This window comes from Saccopteryx bilineata, chromosome X, assembly GCF_036850765.1.
Source record: "Saccopteryx bilineata isolate mSacBil1 chromosome X, mSacBil1_pri_phased_curated, whole genome shotgun sequence".
NCBI lineage: Eukaryota > Metazoa > Chordata > Mammalia > Chiroptera > Emballonuridae > Saccopteryx > Saccopteryx bilineata.
Genome location: NC_089502.1, coordinates 64,933,860 through 64,955,926, shown reverse-complemented (window position 1 = coordinate 64,955,926; position 22,067 = coordinate 64,933,860). Strand labels below are relative to the sequence as shown.

The following is a 22,067-nucleotide window of genomic DNA, read 5'->3' as shown; positions in this document are numbered from 1 at the left end:
TAAAAATGAGAAAACTTTAGAATGATGAACAAAAAAGAGGACTCAAATAAATGAATTAAAAATAAAAAAATATTACAGCTGGTAATACAGAAATACATAGGATCATAAGAGACTAGAATGAAGAAGAATATGCTAACAAATTAGGTAATCTAGAAGAAATGAATAAATTTTAGAAATATACAATATACACAGACTGAATCAGGAAGAAACATAAAATCAGGATGAAACATAAAATCTGAACAAACCAATAACAAGTAAAGACATTGAGTGAGTATTCGAAAACACCCTGACAGAAAACACTAGGACCAGGTGGATTCATTAGCAAATATTACCAAACACTTAAAGAAGAATAGTCACCAACACATTCCAAACTTCTAAAAAATTAGAGGAATACTTCCACATTCATTTTATGAAGGCAACATTATCCTCATACCAAAGCCAGATAAAGACACTACAAGGAAAGAGAGCTATGGGGTCGGGAACCTTTCTGGCTGAGAGAGCCATGAATGCCACATATTTTAAAATGTAATTCCGTGAGAGCCATACAATATGTTTAACATTAAATACAAGTAAATGTGTGCATTTTATGGAAGACCAACACTTATGTGATGGGAAGTACGTTCCAAGTTTTGACAATCAGCTGATCCATGGGTTGAAGTTTTTTCATTTATCCCTACTTGTGTTTGCTCACCAACTCTACTTGCTGTCGTGAAAGTCTTTCCAAATCTTCATTCAGTGACTTGAACTTATTCAACCACATGTCTGAGGCCTTCAGGTCAGCAGCTTGTAGCTCAAAATCTCTGACGGAGACACAACTCTTGAAAAGACCAGTGCGCTCACGAAATTCTCCAAAGTGCGCTTTGAATGACTGCAGGAGATTAGATGTGAAGCCCGCTAGCTCCTGGAGATCAAGATGTTGAGCAGGGTCACTTGCTGTGCATGCATCTTTAAACTCTCCCAGTTTTTCAAAGTGTAGTAAACCTGTTTCAGTGTTGGCAATGAACAGTTCCAGCTTGTTTTCAAATGCAAACACTGCTTGTGCAAGGGATAAGACTGTATTTCCAACTGCCTTGCATTTTTACATTGAGCTGGTTCAGATGTTCAGTCATGTCCACGAGATAGTAGAACTTCAGGAGCCACTCAGTGTTAGCTAACTCAGGATGCTCAACGTTTTTCATTTCAAGAAAAGTCCGGATTTCGCTCAGACAAGCCGCGAAATGGCTGAGCACTTTCCCTCTTGACAACCAATGCACACTGCTGTGCAGAAGCAGACCAGGATAATTATTCCCAACTTCATCCAGCAGTGTTTTAAACTGGCGATCATTTAAAGCTCGGGCAACAATGAAGTTGACCACCTGAATGACCAGCGACATCACCTCACCAAGCTGCTCACCACACATCTGAGCACAAATGCCTCCTGATGTAGGATGCAGTGAAAACTTAGGATGGGTCTCTTTTCATGTTCACGAGGAAGCGCTACGAATCCGAATCCTGTTTTTCCCCACCATGCAAGGAGCACCATCAGTACACACCGAAATAAGTTTATCCATCGGTAGATTTTTTTCTTTAGCGAACTCAGTGAAAGACTTGGATAAATCCTCCCCTCTTGTTGTCTCTTTCATAGGCAAAACAGCAAGACTTTCCTCACATAGTGTGTCACCGACAGCATACCTTGCAATCATGCTGAAATTGGATAAATGGCTTACATCTGTTGACTCATCCAAAGTGAGAGAAAAGAATAGTGCTGCATTTATGTCCTTCACTTGTGTTGCCTCAATTTGATTTGCCATAATGATGGTACAATCATGAACAGTTTTTGCCAACAAAGGCATGTCTTTTATTCCTTTTATTATCTTGTCTTTATCCGAAAAGTCGTCAAGAAGTTTATTGGCAACATCAAGCGTGAATGTTTTGGCATACTCCCCAAAACATGAGTGGCTTTCCATTTCTCGCAATTGCTAAAGCACCAGCAAAGCTAGCCAAATTCCAGTCACTTTGTTGGGTCCAAACACAGAGTTCCTGCTGACTAGCTTGCACTCTGCACAGTAGTTTTTGACATGCTTTCTTCCTGCTGTCCCCCTATGGATATTTCGAGGCAAATGTAGTACGGCGTGTGTCGAAGTGCCGCTCTATATTTGACTGTTTCATCGATGGAATGTTATCATTCCATATTAAACACACGGCAGAACCTGTTCTTTCCACAAAGGCAAATTCCTCTGTCCATTCCTGCTGAAAGTTACGATACTCCTCATCTTTTTTTCTTTTAGCCATCTTCTTCATCAAAAGGGTTTCTGGCCTGGCCTGTGGTGGAGCAGTGGATAAAGTGTCGACCTGGAATGCTGAGGTCGCCAGTTCAAAACCCTGCACTTGTCTGGTCAAGGCACATATGGGAGTTGATGCTTCCTGTTCCTCCCCCTTTTCTCTCTCTCTCTCTGTCTCTGTCTCTGTCTCTGTCTCTGTCTCTCTCTCTCTCTCTCTCTCTCTCATGCTTACTCTCTCTCCTCTCTAAAATGAATGAATGAATAAATAAATAAAAAAGACAATTGGTGATTTCTTTATTTCTAAAATAAAATTAAAAATTTTTTTTTTAATTTTAAAAAAGGGTTTCTGCAATTAGCTAGCTGACTACTTGATTAAAAGGAGGGAAGTTTACTTCCTGACCTCACAATGACTCATGTGCGTTACGCATTATTCCATAAAAATTTGTTGTTGTCCCAAAGGACAGCTGTGATTGGCTTCAGCCACCCGCAACCATGAACATGAGCTGTAGGAAATGAATGGATTGTAATACATGAGAATGTTTTATATTTTTAACGTTATTATTTTTTTTTATTAAATATTTGTCTGTGAGCCAGATGCAGCCATCAAAAGAGCCACATCTGGCTTGCGAGCCATAGGTTCCCGACCCCTGCTATAGATGAATATCTTTGATAAATATAGATGCTAAATTCTTACCAAAACATTAACAGACTGAATGCAGGTAGCTGTGTGTTTAGTCAATCTTATGTAAAATTGGATTCCTAGTTCATTTTTGTTATTTTTTTGAAGAGACATGTGAAACATTGTGGTGTTGAAAATATCAAGTGTTTTAATCATAATATCTAGGCTTTGTCTAAGGAATTGGATGATCTTGGTAAAGTAGTAACCACCCTGTGTCTTGTGTTTTCAGCTGCAAAATGTAAATAACAGTATGTATCTCAAAGCATTATTGGGAGATTAAAAGAGATAAATGATAGAAGCAGAGGCTATACAGAGAGGCATAGATTTGATGTAAGAGACAAACAGAAACAAATTATAAAGAGACAGAAAAAATTGTAAGAAACAAGGGGGAGACAGAAGCTACAGTTACAAAATATTCCTTTTACATCTTCTCCCAAATACACACACAGTGCAATACAGTGTATGAACAAACACAAAGAGAATAAAAGAGTGATATGAAATCAAGAACAAATATTTCTGTCTTGTACTCTTTTGAAATATAACACCCAAGACATCTTACTGAATTAGTTTGTAATATGGGCATTTAAAAAACTCCAGTATTGTCTTTGGTTAAGTAAATGTTTCTCATCCTCAATCCACTTTTAAATTTAGCTAAAATCTCATGAACCTTCCTTGGAAGAACATAAGCTCTGCAAGGACATAAATTTGTGTTTGCTTTGTTCACTGATACATGCCAACTTCCTGGCATATTGCCTGGCACTTGTTTGGCTCTCTCTAAATGTTTGTTGAATGCATGAGTAACTCAGGATCTCTTAATTTAGACATTTTTGTGAAATAACCTTTGATTAAGCTTAATTTTCGGATGTTTACAGAGGAAATTTTTTCCTATGCACATTAATAATGTGAATACATTTTTTGAACAGTGTGTAAGCTGCCCTCAGAGAACAAAAAGATATTTAAAAGCACCACCTACCTTTCAAACATTGGCTATGCTAAAATTATTTAGGGGAGATAATGAGGCAGATTCCCACATTTGCCCCAACTGAGATCCACCCAGCAACCCCATCTGGGGCCAATGGTTGAGTACTAAGCTATTTTTAGCACCAAAGGCTGATGCACTCTAAGGGAGTTATCCTCACCGCCTGGAGCTACACTCAAACCAATTAAGCCACTGGTTGTGGTTGTGGAAGAGAGAGAGAAGGAGAAAAGGGAGAGAAACGAGAAGCAGATGGTCACTTCTCCTGTGTGCCCTGATCGAGAAGCAAACATGGAACGTCCATACACCAAGCCAACACTCTATTCACTGAGTCACATGTCAGGGCCTTGGCTCTGCTAATTTAAAACTTTCTTTAAAAAATCTAATCACTAAGTCAAATCTTATATGAAATCTTTTATAATTTGTAGTTATGTTTAATAGCTATAAAATTGAAAGTTATAAAACTGCATTTCTTTTTAAATGATTTATAAACCTTTTTAGATCTTCATATTCACATCTCCAACTAGTCCAGAGAAAAGCTGGTTCATTGTCTGTTAAAAGAAAAATATTATTTTCTTTTTATTAATTTGAGAGAGGGGGAGGAGGAGAGAGATGAGAAGCATCAACTTGTGGTTGTTTCACTTTAGTCGTTTATTGATTGTTTCTCCTAAGTGCTTTGACTGGGGGTGGGGGGGAGGCTTATGAGCAGGGCTAGTGACCTTAGGCTGAAGCCAGCAACCTTGGGATCAATTCCACACTCAACCTGGTGATCTCGAGATTTCAAACCAGGGACCTCAGCATTCTGGGTCGACACTATCCACTGCGCCACCATCCATCAGATAAAAAAAAAATATTGACTGCACTTCAGTTATAGTGGCAAAATGTAGCATGATTTAATGTTTATGTGAATATGCAAATACATTTAATTCATTGATCATGTAAATAATTTAATGTTCCATTTACTCAAAACTCTTAATAATACTTAGTATATTTAGCTTGTGAAATTTAATTTTATACCTATAATAGTCTCCACTTACCCATGATTTCGCTTTCCATGGTATTTGTTACCTATGGCCAATCGCAGTTCAAAAATGTTAAATAGGAATTCCAGAAATAGACAATTCATAAAATTTTAATTGCTTGCTGTTCTGAGCAACATGAAATCTTGAGCCGTTCCAGTCCACCCCTCATGGGTGCATGGACCCGCCCTCTCTGCAGTGTGTGCACAACATGTATGATGCCACCTGACAGCCTCCTAGAGGCAGGCTCAGTTATCAGCTCTGCTGGCACGATATCTCACTGCCTGTGGTCAAGTGACCCCAAAGCACAAGAGTAGTGATGCTGGCCATTCGAATATGCCAAGAGAACTTGTGAAGTGCTTCCTTTGAGTGAAAATATAAATACAGTACAATAGATATTTTGAGAAAAAGAAATTACATTATATAAATTTTATTACACTATATTGTTATAATAGTTCTGTTTATTAGTAGTTATTGTTGCTAATATTTTACTGTACTTAATTTATAAATTAAGTGGTATCATAGGTATGTATGTACAGGAAAAAACAAGAGTGGGAAAAAGTAGATTTATACTGTAGCTGTAATACAAATAAATAACACAATAATTAACAAATAATAATATAAAAATAATCTCTGCTTTGCGTACTCAAAATTGCAAAGCTAGCTTTGCCTACCCTGTACATAGGGTTTGGTACTATCCATCCACAGTTTCAGGCATTCACTGGGGGTCTTGGAATACAGGGATCCTCAGGTTATGACAGTCTCAACATATGACGTTTTGAGTTTACAATGCTCACTCGCATAAAAACTTAAAAAATTGAGACGTGAATGTTTCAGCTTATGCTGTTAGCATATTATGTGGGCGAACTAGTTTGGTTGCCATGGCCATTAATGCAACTGAGAAGGACAAGAGCCTGACAAAGACTGTTGGAAGTCTTATGACATTTACAATGCTGTATGAAACACTGCTTTTGCTTGGGATGAAGTGAGGTAAACAAACTTATATGGTGTGTGGAAAAAACCGTGTCCCCAGTTTGTGTATGACTTCTGTGGCTTCGAGGAGTCAGTGGAGGCTGTAACAGAGAAGGTTTTTGCCATGGGTAAATGGCTTAATTTGGAGGTGGAGGCTGAGGATATCACAGAGCTACTGGCATCACATGGAGAGGAGCTGTCTGCTGAGGGCCTCATTCACCTGGAGAAGCAGCTGATTGAAGAGGAAGAGATAGAAACCCCAGAACTTAAGAGATTTACCACCAAGGGTTTGGCAGAAGGGTTTTCTATGGTAGAGGATGGGTTGGCAAAATTTCAGGCTGAGGACCCCAGCGATGACAGATTGAATATGGTCTACAGAGCTGTTATGGATGCCTTACAATGTGGTAGGCAGATTTTTGGAAGAGAAGAAGTCATCAACCTTCCAGACTAGCCTGGAGCAATTCTTTAAGAAGGTAGCGAGGCCTGCAACAAATCCGGTACCCTCTGTCAGCTGCTTCTCGAGATAAAACGTCTGTAGCACAGGTAGAATCATCTCCAGCATCTCTTGCATGTCCCTGATTCACATGACCCAGTGTCTCCAGCACCTTCTGCAGGTTCTCCTGCCTCTCCAACTTTCTCCTCCCAATAAGTCACTCTCTCCCTCCTTGAAATGCCCCTTCCAGGGTACAAGCCAATCACAGGGATAATGGTAAGGAATTTTTTTATACTCATTTTTTCTGTTACTACAGTACAGTATATTTATGTCCTTTTCCTTTTTCTGTGGCTTAGTTGTATTTTTTTGTTCTAGATTATGATTTTACAACTGTGTTAGGATAGATAAGTGACTTAGGCTAGGGTGTGCTTTCACTTACACCAAAATTCAGGTTATAGCATTGTCATAGGAACGGAACTGTGTCATAACCTGAGGACCCCTGTATATTCCAAGAGAATAAGGGATTACTACTGTAATCATATAATGCTTTGGATTTTGTTAATAAATTATTTGAAATTGTTCTGACCAGGTGGTGATACAGTGGATCGAGTATTGGCCTGGGTAGCTGAGGACCCACATTTGAAACCCTGAGGTTGCTGGCTTAAAGCCTGGGGTCTCCGGCTTGAGTGTGAGATCATAGACATGACCCCATAGTCACTGGCTTGAGCCCAAGGTCTCTGGCTTGATCACGGGGTCACTCGCTCTGCTGTAGCCCCCAGGTCAAGGCACATATGAGAAGCAATGAATGTACAACTAAGGTACCACAACTAAGAATTGATGCTTCTCATCTCTGTCCCTTCCTGTCTGTCTGTCCCTGCCTCTCTCTCTCTCTCAAATAAATAAATAAATTGAAATTGTGTTGATTTTTTTCTACCCAAGCTAGTTTTTAAATTCTTTTTTTTTTTTTTTTTTACAGAGACAGAGCAAGAGTCAGAGAGGGAGAGATAGATACAGACAGGAACACAGAGAGATGAGAAGAATCAATCATCAGTTTTTCATTGTGGCACTTTAGTTGTTCATTGATTGCTTTCTCATATGTGCCTTGACCCTGGGGGGCAACAGCAGACCTTGGATCCAACCAAGCTGGTGAGCTTTGCTCAAACCAGATAACCAGATGAGCCCACGCTAAAGCTGGTGACCTCCGGGTCTTGAACCTGGGTCCTCCACATCCCAGTCCGACGCTCTATCCACTGCGCCACCGCCCGGTCAGGCTTAAATTCTTTTATAAAATGGATCCAGTCATTTTTCTCTCTTGAGTCTCCCATAAGACCTCTTCCAAAACTTGGCTCAAAGTAGTCTTTCAATTAAATATATATTCACTGATCAAACCAAGCAACATGTATTTACTGAAGATTTTCAACTTTATGCCAGATAATTTTCTAGGTACTGGAAAAAAATTAGAGATCAGAGTCCTGCAAAAATGTGAATGGTTCAGTAATAGACCTTTACACAGAAAACACAGACTTGCACGGTATTAATAGAATGAAAGCAAACTGTAATTTCACCTAGCCCAAAAGAAAATAGAAGGTTCTTGTTTTTCACTACTCCAAAAAGGGTAGAACATATTCAGAGAGCAGAAAAGAATAAATAAATTTGTAAGAAAATTACCAAAAGTCCAAAACGTTAGATAAAAACCATGATATGGGATTGGAAACTCAGTATGGACAGATAGATGTCATCAAGAAATGTGTTAGAAGCAACCTAAATGTCTATACATGAATGAATGAATAAAGAAAGTATAACATGTTCACACACACACACACACACACACACACATAATTGAATATTATTCATCTATAAAAAAGAAGAAAATGTTTACATTTTTATGATATGAATTAACTCCGAGGTCAGTGAAACAAATCAGATTTAAAAGACAAAATACTATATATTCTCACTTATATGTGAAATCTAAGAAAAAGCAATGAACTCATACAGAGAACAGGTAAGTGGTTGCCAGAAATGGGGGATGGGAGAAATGGGTAAAAGGCATGAAAAAGTCCAAACATCCAGTTATAAAATAAGTAAGTCATGGGAACATAATGTATAGCATGGTGACTATGGTTAGTAATACTGTATTTATATATTTGAAAGTTGCTAAGAGAGATATTTAAAGTTCCCATCACAGAAAAATACATTTTGTAACTATGGTGATAGATGTTGACTAGACTTATTGTGGTGACCATTTTGCAATATATGAAAATACCACATCATTCTAATATAATATCAATTATATCTCAATTCAAAATGAGAATGGGTTGTCTTAAAAAATAAGAAATGTATTTTAAGAAGAACAAAATATTAACATTGTCTAATACAAAACCATAATGAACATACCCAAAACACTGTGTCTAATGTTAGTCATTCTGTGTCAAAATATAAGAATAGAAATGTCCAGAAAAAGTTATAGGAAAGATAAAATAAAAATATCTAAGGAATTAATACTTCCGTAAAAACATCATTCCATGGTAAGAAAATACATAGTGATGAAAATAAGACAAATATTTATTACATTTTATGAGTTTATGATTTAGGCAAAAATGTTCTATTAGAACTGCAAACTTGAAAGGTGTCGTTTTAAGACTCCTTTTTTTTTTTAACCAGAGATTTAACATGTTGAATAAATTATTTATTGGCCCCATATACACTGTCCTCGATTCAATCCCCTCAGGGGCCCTGGCATGTACATCAAAGACTTGAAACGTTGTCTGCTTTAAGGAACCACCACAGTAATGAAAAGAATAACACGAGGTGGAAAAATACCATTTGGAGGGTCAGAGAATTAGAGACGTTTCCTGATTTTCACACTCGAATCCTTTTGTCCAACACATGATATATGAATGTGGATTTTATGATGTGATACATGCATCATGTAGCTAAAATTGTTAGACTTATTGATTACACCGATGTAACAGTGTTCAGCTTTTACCTTCTATCACACTGAAAATGGGATTTTCACATTCTCATAGAACTAAGTGTGATTTACATTAAGTGTGTGATATCAAGTACTTTGACAAGTCCATCACATTCTCAGAAGTTATACAACTTTAGTGCTGGGAAATCTGGGGGGTGGATCTTAAAGTGCTGTGTGACCACCTCTCCTTCCTGTGCTAAGGGTAAGAGAAGTAATAGAATTATAAAAAGCTTTCTTCCTCTTTTACTGCCTTGATTCATTCAGTGGCAACACAGAGAGAGGCAGATTGGGTAACCTAAATTTTAGTCTGTCCAGTAAGTGCCTTTAACTGTCCAGAATTGGGAGGGAGGGATCCAAGTGAAAAGAAAGCAGGGATTTTTTTTTTGAGAGAGAGAAAAAGAGATAGACAGACAGGAATGGAGAGAGATGAGAAGCATCAATCATTAGTTTTTCGTTGCAACACCTTAGTTGTTCACTGATTGCTTTCTCATATCTGCCTTGACCGTGGGGCTACAGCAGACTGAGTAAGCCCTTGCTCGAGCTAGCGACCTTGGGTCCAAGCTGGTGAGCTTTTCTCAAACCAGATGAGCCCATGCTCAAGCTGGCGACCTCGGGGTCTCGAACCTGGGTCCTCCGCATCCCAGTCCGACACTATCCACTGCACCACCGCCTGGTCAGACAAAAGCAGGGCTTTCTTGCTAGAGCTGTAGAGCTGTCCTGAAGTGCTAGAAGTATAAGGAAGAGCAGCAGAGGGCATTTTATTGACTAGCTCAGCAAAGGTCGGTACCAGGGTCACACTGTCCAGGAATGGAGTGCATTTGGTAGGAGCGTAGCCAGTGAGTCATTTCTCAGGAGCCTGGCTTGAATATGGAAATCAGAAATGCAGTGTAGCTAGCTACCTTCCGCAGAAATATAGGAATGCAAATAGCTTCGTTTCACTTCCTCTTCCCATTCCACCAAAGGTACATTGACACTCTTCATAAAGGATAGGAAGGGAATGTGGAGAATCAGAAGGCTGGAATAAAACCCCTTCTGGGTATCTTCCATGGCCATGATTTCATTAGTAAAACATATAAATTGCTATTTCTGTTCCCCCTAATTTTTAAAAATAATACACACTTATTGAAGAAGACTGGGAAAACATGGAAAGGAAAAAAATAACGTAAAGCATCTGTAATTCCACTACTTACGGATAAATGTCATTCCAGTCTTCTTTTATGCATATGCACAGAAAACTAAAAGCAAATACAGTGTGTCCGTAAAGTCATGGTGCACTTTTGACGGGTCACAGGAAAGCAATAAAAGACAACTGAAATGTGAAATCTGCACCAAATAAAAGGAAAACTCTCCCAGTTTCATACCTATTCAGTGCAGATTGATGTGGGCTCATGCACAGATTTTTTAGAGCTCCTTAGGTAGCTATCCCGTGTAGCCTCTATAGACTTGTCACTGACTGATGGCCTACCAGAACCGGGTTTCTCCACCAAACTGCCGGTTTCCTTCAACTGCTTATCCCACCGAGTAATGTTATTCCTATGTAGTGGTGCTTCGTTATGAACGCGCTGATATTCACATTGCACTTTGGTCACGGATTCGAATTTAGCGAGCCACAGAACACACTGAACTTTCCTCTGTACCGTCCACATCTCGACTGGCATGGCCGTAGGCTGCTCCGCTGTATACTCAGTGTTATGTTATCATCTGTGCATGCGCACATGCTGCCACATCATCCTACAGAAACTGGGAGGGTTTTCCTTTTATTTGGTGCAGATTTCACATTTCTAACATCTTTTGATGCTTTCCTGTGACCGGTCAAAAGTGCACCATGACTTTACAGACACACTGTAGTATCATCTGAACATGCTGTCTTATTACTTGTTTGTGCAACTATTAATATTTCATATTTTGATGCCAATACATATTACATTTCAATATTTTAATAGCCACCATGAAAGAAACATATAGTATACTTTAATCAGGAGAACTCCTATTCCTAAATAGTTTATTTAATATTATTGAAACAACTTTGATAAATATTCCTGTAAAGAAGTCTTGGTGGGTTTTTTTATAATTATGTCCTTAGAATAAATTAGCTGAACTGAGTAAAAAGGTATATGTTATTTTGTTAAACATATTTTTGATTTCCACAACCACATCAAAATAAGCTACAGAATAAGCAGCTCACAGAGCAGCTGATATCTAGGTGAATGAAAATCCTACCACTAGGGATTTAAAGAAACCACATCAACACTAGTAGAGGGGTGAGGACATGAAACGGGCTGGTCCCACACCCTCATTTGGCAGGTAAAAATCGGGAGGGTTATCTTGGCTGTGGAGGTCTCCCCTGAGGAGCCAGGCCCCCCATCCCAGGGTTCCAGTGCCAGGAAGCTCAGTCCCAGTAAATCTGGGCAGTAAATGCAGCAGGGATTGTAGCTGAGTGAGATGGAGGCAGCTGGAGTCCCAGTAGTTCCTCTTAAAGGGCCTGTAAATGGACTTATTGGATTCACTTGCTCTGAGCTCCAGTACAGGGGCAGCAGCTCGAAACGAATCAGGGAAATAGGGGGGAGGAACCAAATTTTATAGCATCCCAGTGAGAGATTGGGGGAAGCAGCTTTCTGCCAGACAAGTGCTGGGAGAGGCCGTTGTTGTTGATGTTGTTATTTGAGACCCCTTTACCACAAAGCCAGCAGGCAGGCAGCATGTCTGAGTCTCCACCAACCTGGGTGACAAGGTTTGCCCTACCCTGGTGATTCCCTGAGCCCCCCGCTCCCCAACCTGCAGGCCCACCGAAGCTGTTTCCAGTGGCTTTTCCATAGGAATGGCCTGTCTTAGCTCATGGTTCATACTCTTCTAAAATCTCTCCAATGAGCAGTATCTGGCCTCATCTTACCTCTTACTTCACAATATGTGGCCCCAGGCCTGGCACTAGCAGCAGCTGGCCTTGGTTCACAGCTTGGCCTCTCCTGGGAATCTCTAAGCCCAGCACAAGTAACAGCCATCTGCAGATTCCTTTGTAGCTCACGCCGGTGGAGCTCAGGCTAGAACACAGATAACAACTGATGTTGGCCTGCACTTCATAGAGGCCCTGGAGGCAGCGCACCTGGTGGATAGCAAAAGACCACATCGAAGCACAACCCAACCACCTCCATAAATGACACATGCAAGCGGCAGACTCAGGAGGCACCAGTGCCCCACTGAAGTAAGCCCCACTCCATGGGGTGAGCCCCTGCAGAGCTGAACCTCCACAGGTCAGTGATCATAGCCAATCATTGCAGCCAACCAGCCTGGGGGTAAATTTCTCCCAATGACATTCCAACAGCAATCAAGGCTCCACTACCACAGGAGGATGCATACAGCACACATGGTGGGGTGCATCTGGAATTCCCAGCTTAGGTGATTAGGGAGGCTGTGTCATTGGACCCTACAGAACACCTACTATTACATTAGGCCACTCTACCAAGATCAGAAGATGTAGCAGCTCTACCTAATTCATATAAACAAATACAAGGTGGTTGCCAAAATAAGAAGACAAACAAACACCTCCCAAATGAAATAAAATAACAAAACTCTAGAAGAAAAAAATTCAACAACATGGAGACAAGCAATGCACTAGATGTATTGTACAAAACACTGGTTATAAGAATGTTGAATGAATTTAGTGAGAATCTCAATAGCATAAAAAAATACATGGAAATTATTTTTTTTTAAGTCAGAAATGAAGGATATACTAACTAAAATGAAGAATAATTTACAGGGAATCAACAGTACAGTAGATGAAACCAAGGATCAAGTCAGTGATTTGGAATATAGCAAAGATAAAAACACCCAATTAGAACAGAATAAAAAAGAATCCATAAAACTAAGGATAGTTTAAAAAGCCTCTGGGACAACTACAAGCACACCAACATTCTCATAATAAGGATGATGGAAGGAGAAGAGAGAGAGCAAAAATGAAAAACCTATTTGAAAAAAATAATAATGAAAACTTCCCTAACCTGGTGAAGGAAACAGATATACAAGTCCAGACAGTGCAGACAGTTTCAAGCAAGATGAACCCAAAGAGGCCCACACCAAGACACATCATAATTAAAATACCAAAGGTTAAAGACAAAGAGAGAATCTTAAAAGAAAAGCAGTCAGTTACCTACAAGGAAGCTCCCATAAGATTGTCAGCTGATTTCTTGAGAAACTTTGCAGGTAAAAAGTGATTGACAAGTAATAAAGTGATGAAAAACAAGAACCTACAACCAAGATTACTGTACCCAGCAAAGCTATTATTTAGAATCAAATGTCATGTAAACATTTTCCCCAACAAGAAAAAGCTAAAGGAGTTCATCACTACCAAACAAGTATTACATGAAATGTTAAAGGGTCTTGTTTAATAAGAAAAGACAAAAAATATAAACACTAAAATGGCAATAAATGCATATCAAGCAACAATTGAATCTAAAAAACAAAACAAAACAAGATAAACGATTAAGCAGAACAGAAAAATTCATAGACACAGAGAACATTTTGATGGTTGGTGGAGGGCAGGTGGGTGTATGAAAAAGGTAAAGACATTAAGAAGTGCAAATTGATTGTTACAGAATAGTCATGGGGATGTATAATGCAGCATAGAGAATATAGTCAATAGTGTTCTAACCACCTATGGTATCTGATGGGTATAAGATTTATCCAGATGCTCACTTAGTAAGTTATATAATGTCTAATCACTGGGGTGTACACCTGACACTAATACAATATTGTATGTCAACTGTAATTGAAAAATAACTTACATTTTTTTTTAAATCCCACATTTTAATTGTGAGCTTTGTCTCCAACCAGCTCAGCGACCAGAAGAAAGTTATTCACAGTCTCAGGACTTCAACTTCTCTATTTATGAGATAAGAATGAGAGGTTGTATCTCCAAGTGTTTTAAAGGATTAATCTCAAACTATTGTATAGTATCTTCCATGTTATATACTTTTTTTCATAAAATAAATTGCATTTGGTTGAGAAAAAACTTTTTGAGCAAGAGAGACAGGGACAGAGAAACAAGAAGGGAGAGAGATGAGAAGCATCAACTCATAGTTGTGGCACCTTAGTTGTTCATTGATTGCTGTTTCAAATACGCCTTGACCGGGGCTCCAGCCAAGGCAGTGACCCCTTACTCAAGCCAGCGACCATGGGTTCATGTCTATGATCCCATGCTCACACCAGCAACTCCACACTTAAGCCAGTGACCTCTGGATTTTGAACCTGGGTCCCCAGAATCCCAGACCGATGCTCTGTCCACTGTGCCACCACCTGGTCCGGCTCTTTATTTAAATTTTTAAAATTATCATAAAAGAGAACAGAAGACAAATAAATGTGATATTATGATGCACATATATGTAGAGGAAAACCTATATAGTAACCCATGCTAATTATCTGTGTTCACTGGCAGAAATGGCCTAAGATGAAAGTTGAGTTGAAGGTCACTGCAGGGAAAGCTTCCTGCATAAGTAATAGTCATTATTACCATCTTTACCTAAGTGGCCACCAGGCTGTTGAATTAAGTGCTTCATGTGCTTTACTTAATGAGAAAGGAAATAAATGACTGACTATTTATTCTTCCTCATCATGGCTGTTGCTGTTTTTCAGTATTGCTGAAAGAACTCAATTCTATAGACAGTATTTATCTAGCCTCTCCTTTTTCCTAGTGCCTTATCTCTAGCTTGGTTTTATTAGGTTCTCAAAATCACTGCAAAGGCAATTATTTCGAAAGAGATCAAGGGCCTATTTCATTCATTTTAGCACTGGCATACAGATTAAAGGCACAAATGTAATCAAATGTGGCTAGTCAGAACAAGCTCGAAAAAAATGTATTCTAAAAACTAAAATTCAGTCTCACAGATGGGTAAAATGTGATTTATTTTTAATTAGTGTTTCAGTTTGGTTTGAAAAAGGAAGCTGACTGCAGGGTGTCTGGAATGATTCATGTTTGTTACAGTGGCATGGATTGAGTACAACAATTACCCATAAGAATATTTAAAATTGGATATTAAAAATAATATTTGAGTCAGATACTATTAAAGGCCATTACATTTCTTCAATATGTTTAAGCATTATCTCATTTCCTTCAATTTTGTCCTAAAACAAAATATTTCTTCAATGTTTAGTTAGTGTAGCTCTTAGAACATTTCACCAAAAAAAAATTTTTTAATTTATGTTATTTTATTAGTCAAAACATTAACACATACCTTCCATAGAAAATAACAAATAATCTTTTACTAAGGAACTATCTAGGCCACTATTCTTTAGGGTGAATTCCTAAATGTCAGAACTGTTTTTGTCCTAGCAAAGATTTCATTAGAAATGTGTTTCCAGTTTGCATATTCTATCCTAGTAAGAGAGACTTCCTAACGAAAATGTCAGTAATTAGTTAATGGTGTGTCACACCCAAACATGTTCTCAGCCGGTTTTTACTAGCTTCCTGCAAACAGTAACACATCGGACATTTATCTCAGACAGGCACAACCATAATCATGTATTTTATAAAAGGTGATGCCAAGTCTCTCTTTTTATACTTTATCAGATCTGATGGCTCAGCAGAAAGGTCTTGTGAAAGTACAGCAACCTTAGATGGAAGAAAACAAAGCTAGGTGGGTAGTTAAAATATTGTTGTCAGCTCTCAAATATTCACGTTCATTGGAAAAATGATCCAGATTCTACAACAGAAGATAATCAAAGTTGATTTCCATTATTGTGAATAACTTAGGGTTCAGATAATTTAAAGAAACTGGTCAGGAGGTTGGTTAAACTGCAGTTAATTTCAAGTAGGGTCTTGTATCTGAGACCAGAAGGTGATCGGACCCTGGAAGTCAGAAAAAAATAGTAGTATATGCATGTGTTCATATTGTGTTTTAGAAAGATTAAGACACCATTAACTTGGGTTGTCACAGGTGGTCTGGGCCAAATGGAATAGAACTGCCTGCTCCCTAACTTTGGGACCCACTTTCTCACAATATACTACTTCTTCATGTTCCTGTCTTCATGTATTATGACACTCTCCCTAATCCTAACACATTCTTGTTTGGTTTTGACCCTTTTGCAGATAAATTAATTACAAGATACATAAAATCATTTCCAAATACAGAACATTAATCATCACTTTAGAACTTAAAGAGTGAGATTACATGGGGAAAATGTTAGAGTCACTACTGTGGAAATCGAATGTCCAAGAAGTAACTTCTAAATCTTTCAATTCCCATAAAAATTTACCTCCACTGTTCTTAAATTTGTCATTTTCATTTCTGAAATGTATAATACATCAATTATTTTTTTACTCTTAATTCTTTTAAGATTTGCTCTTTCCAGTATCTATTCATCAACAAGTAGAATATCGTTATCTCTATTGAATCTCACAATGTTTTCTTGCTTGCTTTTGAGAGTTTTGTTATTTTACTGGATTTACTTCATAGTCACTTTTTCTTTTGATGCCTTTCCCCTACTTCAATGCTTTCCTCTCTTGTAAACACAGTAGATTTTGATTTACAATGATTTCAAGAATTAAATTTGTTTAATATGTGATTAAATGACATTAGTTTTATTTTATCTTGATTGCAAATAAAAGTGAGAGATGATACCACTAAGTACCAAAAAAAATAATAATTACTCTTGTATTGAGAGCATTTTAGTTTAGAAGCAATTTTTGTTCAGATAATTGCCAATGTCATATTTTGGACAAGACAAATATGACATTGGCAATTATCTGAACAAAAATTGCTTCTAAAAGGAATTTAGAAGCAAGAAAGGAAACTACGCTCTCAATACCAAAAATCAGATTATATCTTTGAAGTAAAGAAATGAAGCTTAAGAAAGAGGAAACAATAACAAGATATCGCTGAGTCTCCTTTTGTAGGTTTAATGCTTAAATTCAGATAAATTACAGAGAATTTACTGATTGGGTTGCTGAACCAGTATCAGTTACCTTGAGCAAGTCATAAAAATCTGTAAAGATGCCAAAAGACTGTAGAGTTAGATTCCAGGACTATCAACAAGTAGATTTAATCTTAAGTCTGAAAAAAATAGAAGAATAAAATTGTGGCTGATTTATGCATACTAGAAGAGATTTAGAAACAGCTTAATGTCTTTTGGGAACAAGTCATACCGAATGAGTCTCATGTCTTTTCTTTTTAAAAATTAATTTATTTTTTATTTATTGAATTTATTGGGGTACAGGCTTCAAGTGTACATGTAGCTCAATAAAACATCATCTGCACACCACATCGTGTGTCTATCATCTCATGCAAAGTCTCCTTCGTACCCCTTTTCTCCCCTTTTTCCACCACCCCCTCCCTCACTCCGTTTCACACTGGTTATCACCAAACTGCTGTCTGTGCCTGTGTGTTATATTTCATATCCTTTCTTTATGAAGTGTCTAGATAGGTAGAAAAGGGAATGTCTCAGATATAGTATATCTTATTCTCAACAAGTCATTTGACAGTCTCTCATAATGTCCTAGTCAACAAGATGATAAACTGAGGCTGAAGAGTAGTTAGGTGGATTGAAAAACTGAACCTGAACAGTATTAATTTTGGTTATTCTGGAAAGAGCTATTACATCTACTACCAAACTCTATTTATGACCTGTTCTCTTTAGCATTTTCATTATTTGCATAAGGATGCAGAGGCAAGTTCATCACACATGAAAAAGAAGCAAAGCTGGGAAAGGTAGTTAACATTGTGAGTGATAAACTGAATATTGTAAAATATATTGAGTATTTATTTAGATCAAATTATAATTTTATGAAAATGCTAAAAAATACACCCCCAACCTGAAAATAAAGAAGAGAAAGAAAAACAGTATGAAACTGGTAAGAAATTTAATAGGTACAAATATAAAGTTCTGCATTTAATTTAGAAAGTCAGAGAACTGAGAAGGAAAACTGACAGAATTAATGGGGAAAAGACCTATAATTTCACTGATCACAAGCATCCTTTGAATTAACTAAAACAACAAAATAAAACAAAACAAAACAAAACCCCGTAAATACAACCTTAGGTGTGACTAGTAAGAGCTTTAGCATCGAGATCTGTAAAATCAAGGTAATACAAATAATACCTTTCTCATAAGACTCTTGCAAGTATTAAATGAAAACAATCCATGTAAAGTACTTAGCACTGGGTTGAATGAAAACATTCACAACACTAATTATTATTGTTAACAAAAATATGAAAGTCTTACTTTACTTGTGTCAAATCACATCTGGAAAACTATTGCCCATATGGAGTATACTGCAGAGGTTGGAATATTGTAGGCAATATGACTGGAGAAAACTTGAAGTGGGGAAGCCAAGATAATCATACTATACTAAAATATTATGGGCTGGTAAGAAGAATTAGATTTCCTCTTCATGACTCTGAGCATTACCATTAGGAGAAATAAATAAGTGAAAGCCACAAGGAGACTCATCTTAGTTTTCCTAGGACAAACTTTCTAATCATCAGAGCTATTCAAAGTTGGAACAGGTTACTCGGGTGCTGTTGAGTTTCTTGTCACTTGAGGTGTTCGGGCAGAGGCTGGATGACTACCTGGCAGAAAACTGTAGAAGTGTTCCTGCATGTGGTGTATTTATGCATTCATCCATTTACCAAGTCCATCATGAGATAAATAGTTAAGGAATCCCTGTGATGGGTCAGCACTCTGATCAACCTTAGTGGACATCCAAGGTTCTCTTCAAGTCAAGGATCATATGATTTTGAAGAACTAGGACATCTTAAACATTCTCAGAGGGAAACCTAAGCTCCACATAGAGGCTGTTTTTCTTAGAACTGACCTCTGCTCCCCATCCTCAACACACCGTAATATCACTTACCACACAAGAAAATACCTGATATCCTATTGCACGGTCTGCACCTGAAAACACTGCCTATGAAATAACGTTAAGTGGAAGCCTTTGCCATTTCATCAGCATGACTGCTATTTTCAACTCAGCATAGCCAGAGGCGCCAACCACAGTTTCCAGTTCAGGTTTTGCTGCTGCTGTGTGATGCTTCACGTTGAAATGACATTTTCTCTTCAATGTGAACATTTTTATAAATGCTGTGAGGAGATTTCAATGTAACAAATGTACCAGAGTACGTATGCTTAGCTGACTGGGTAAAATCCTTTTTTTTCTTTTTTTTTTTTTTGAAACAATATTAGAACAACAACAAAAAAGTCACTCCCTGTAAAAGGAGAGCTAGGTTGGAAATCATGTAAATAATATCCACACTCTGTGTTCCAGATGAAGTACTCTCCCTGGTGCTGTCAGCAACATTAGCTGCCAAATTCACTAACTGAGTTACCTTGACCTTCAGCAGAGAAATAATATGGGGTGGGCAAAAGAAAGTTTATAGCTTCTGGTCTTCTCTGCCTTCCGGTATTACACTGGGGAACAAAATTTCTGTTGCATGCACAAAAGCACTTGTTCTTACTTAATTCGAGTGTGCTGATCTCAAAAACCTGACATTATTTTTTCTCTGTAAGCTACAGTTCTTTTGCAATTCAAGATTTTAGGTTTTCATCTTATTGTAAAATTTTCAACATTTAGTTTAACATAATGAAGTAGAATGTCTTCTTGGGCATCATCTCTGTGAAAATATAATTTATATAATGCAGTAAATACACTAATACACTAAAAGATATGATTGCATCAGAATTTGTCTACAATTTTGAAATAGAACATATTAAAACACATATTAATCATAAAATTTGTGCAAAACTTATTTAAATTCTATTCAGGCAAAAATTTGTGTTTGTAGCTCTTGCATTTGTGTACTTGTTGAGGACAACCTCGTTTGATTATCCAGCAATAATATGCCATTGTTTAGAGCTGTCAAGAAATAGCCGCCATTCTGTTGGACTGTATGTGGTAACACCTAGCTGGCTGAGAAGACTATTGATATCATGACAGTAAACAAAGTGTTTGTCTTCGGAAAAAAATCCACAAAAATTTGTTCACGCTTCCTGAAATGGGATACTTTAGCTGACTGGTGAAGTACATTCTTTTCTTGAAGTCTGGAGGCTAATAACTCAGCTGCTTCCTTTGATAGGCCCAAATCTCTTACTAAGTCATTCAATTCAGGTTGGCTAAACTGCTGAGGGGTTAATGACTGCTTGGCATCAGAAGACCCTACAGATTCTACAACTATTTCTTCATGCATCTTATCAAAATATACTTGATCACCATGTCCACTTTCTTTGTCCTTAGAAAAAATAAAACCATTGAGAACTGGAACCGGGAGTGTCTCAGAGTGTGGGATAGGTCATATTGCTGAAGGAATATTAGAATATGTGATCATATGCTGTTTTTTCTTGCTGATGCCCTTTGTATGGATCAGACAGAAATAACAGTCACTACTGTGGTCCTTAGGTTCATGCCAAAGCATGGGAATACCAAAAGGCATTCCTTCGCGTTTTCTTTTTGTCCAGTCATGAAGCATTTTCTCACAATTATGACACACAATCTGAGAAGCCCAATTCCTGTCTGTATTGCCAAGGGGAACTTGAAAATAGGCAATATATGCACGTGTCACAGATGATGAAATATTGCGCCTTTGACATTGAAGTGTGTAACAGCCACATATATAACAGAAGGTGTCAGGACTATTCTTACATTTACGCCTACTCAAAGAAGCCATGATTCAATCTTAAAACAAAATAAAAGGGTATTTTTATCAGATAATAATTTTTTACATTTAAAACAACTACAATTACGTAAAAGTGATGTTTGTAAAACATTAATTGCCTTGTGGTTATGTTCAATCCAAGGGTTGTTGCCCTTTAATTCCAATTTAAAAACCAATGCATGCCATTAACTGTAACAAAAAGAAATTAAAATTGCATAAAAACTCGTGCATGCACCAAAAAACAGATTTCAGATTTGGAATCAGCGATGTAGAAATATATAGAAAAAAAGGCTTTTGAAGATGGCAGCGGAGTAGGTGGACACACAGACGCCCAGCTCTCAACACCAAACTGGAATACAAATCAATTTAGGAAAAAATCAGCATGAAAAACCAACACTGAACTGCAAGAACAGCTCTCAAAAACCAAGGAGCAAAGAGGAAGCCACAATAAACCTGGTAAGGAGTGCCTGAATCTCCTCTGCTTACAGGAACGGCGGGGGGGGGGGGGGTGAGGCTGAGAGCCCAGAGAGGATTTCACAGAGGAAAAAGAGCAGAAACTACTGCTCACAGCCACTTACCTGGCGACCAGGGAGCAAGGTGGGTTGAAAAGACCAGCTTATCTCCCAAGTGGAAAGGACAAGGAGAGGGACAGACTGTGAGGGGCTAAGGTATGCAAGAAATGAAATAAAAAAGCTGACTAATTCGTGCTGGAGGCGGCCATAGCTGGGGGAGGGACTGAACCTTTCACAAAACAGAGCTGAAGTGCTTCCGGATCAGAGATCTCCGGACATCTATCCAGCTCCAATCAGCGCAACAAGACACAGCTGAAAACAAGAAGTGGGGAGGAGGGGCAGTAACTCGGGTCTCCATGGAGATCTGAGATACACCTCCCCCTACTGAAGCTGAGAAAAAACCCTGCCCCCAGTGAGATTAGTTGGTGGAACAGACCTTCAGCGTCTCAGGTTACACCCACAGCATTCCTGGTTACAGTTTCAAGGAAGCCCCCTGCTGAGATCAGTTAACAAGACTATCACCTGTTAAGAAAACAAACAATTCAAGACTTCAAAGCTGCCCAAATCCAAAAGTGGATTACAAATAATAGCTGATACCAATCCAAGAA

The 22,067-nt window shown here is 38.1% G+C and overlaps 1 pseudogene; it reads left to right on the top strand.

Moving 5' to 3' along the window:
- Positions 1-5,816: 5,816 nt before the first annotated feature.
- The window catches only part of LOC136317687 (large ribosomal subunit protein uL23 pseudogene), a 172,713-nt pseudogene continuing 156,462 nt past the window's right edge, over positions 5,817-22,067 (top strand).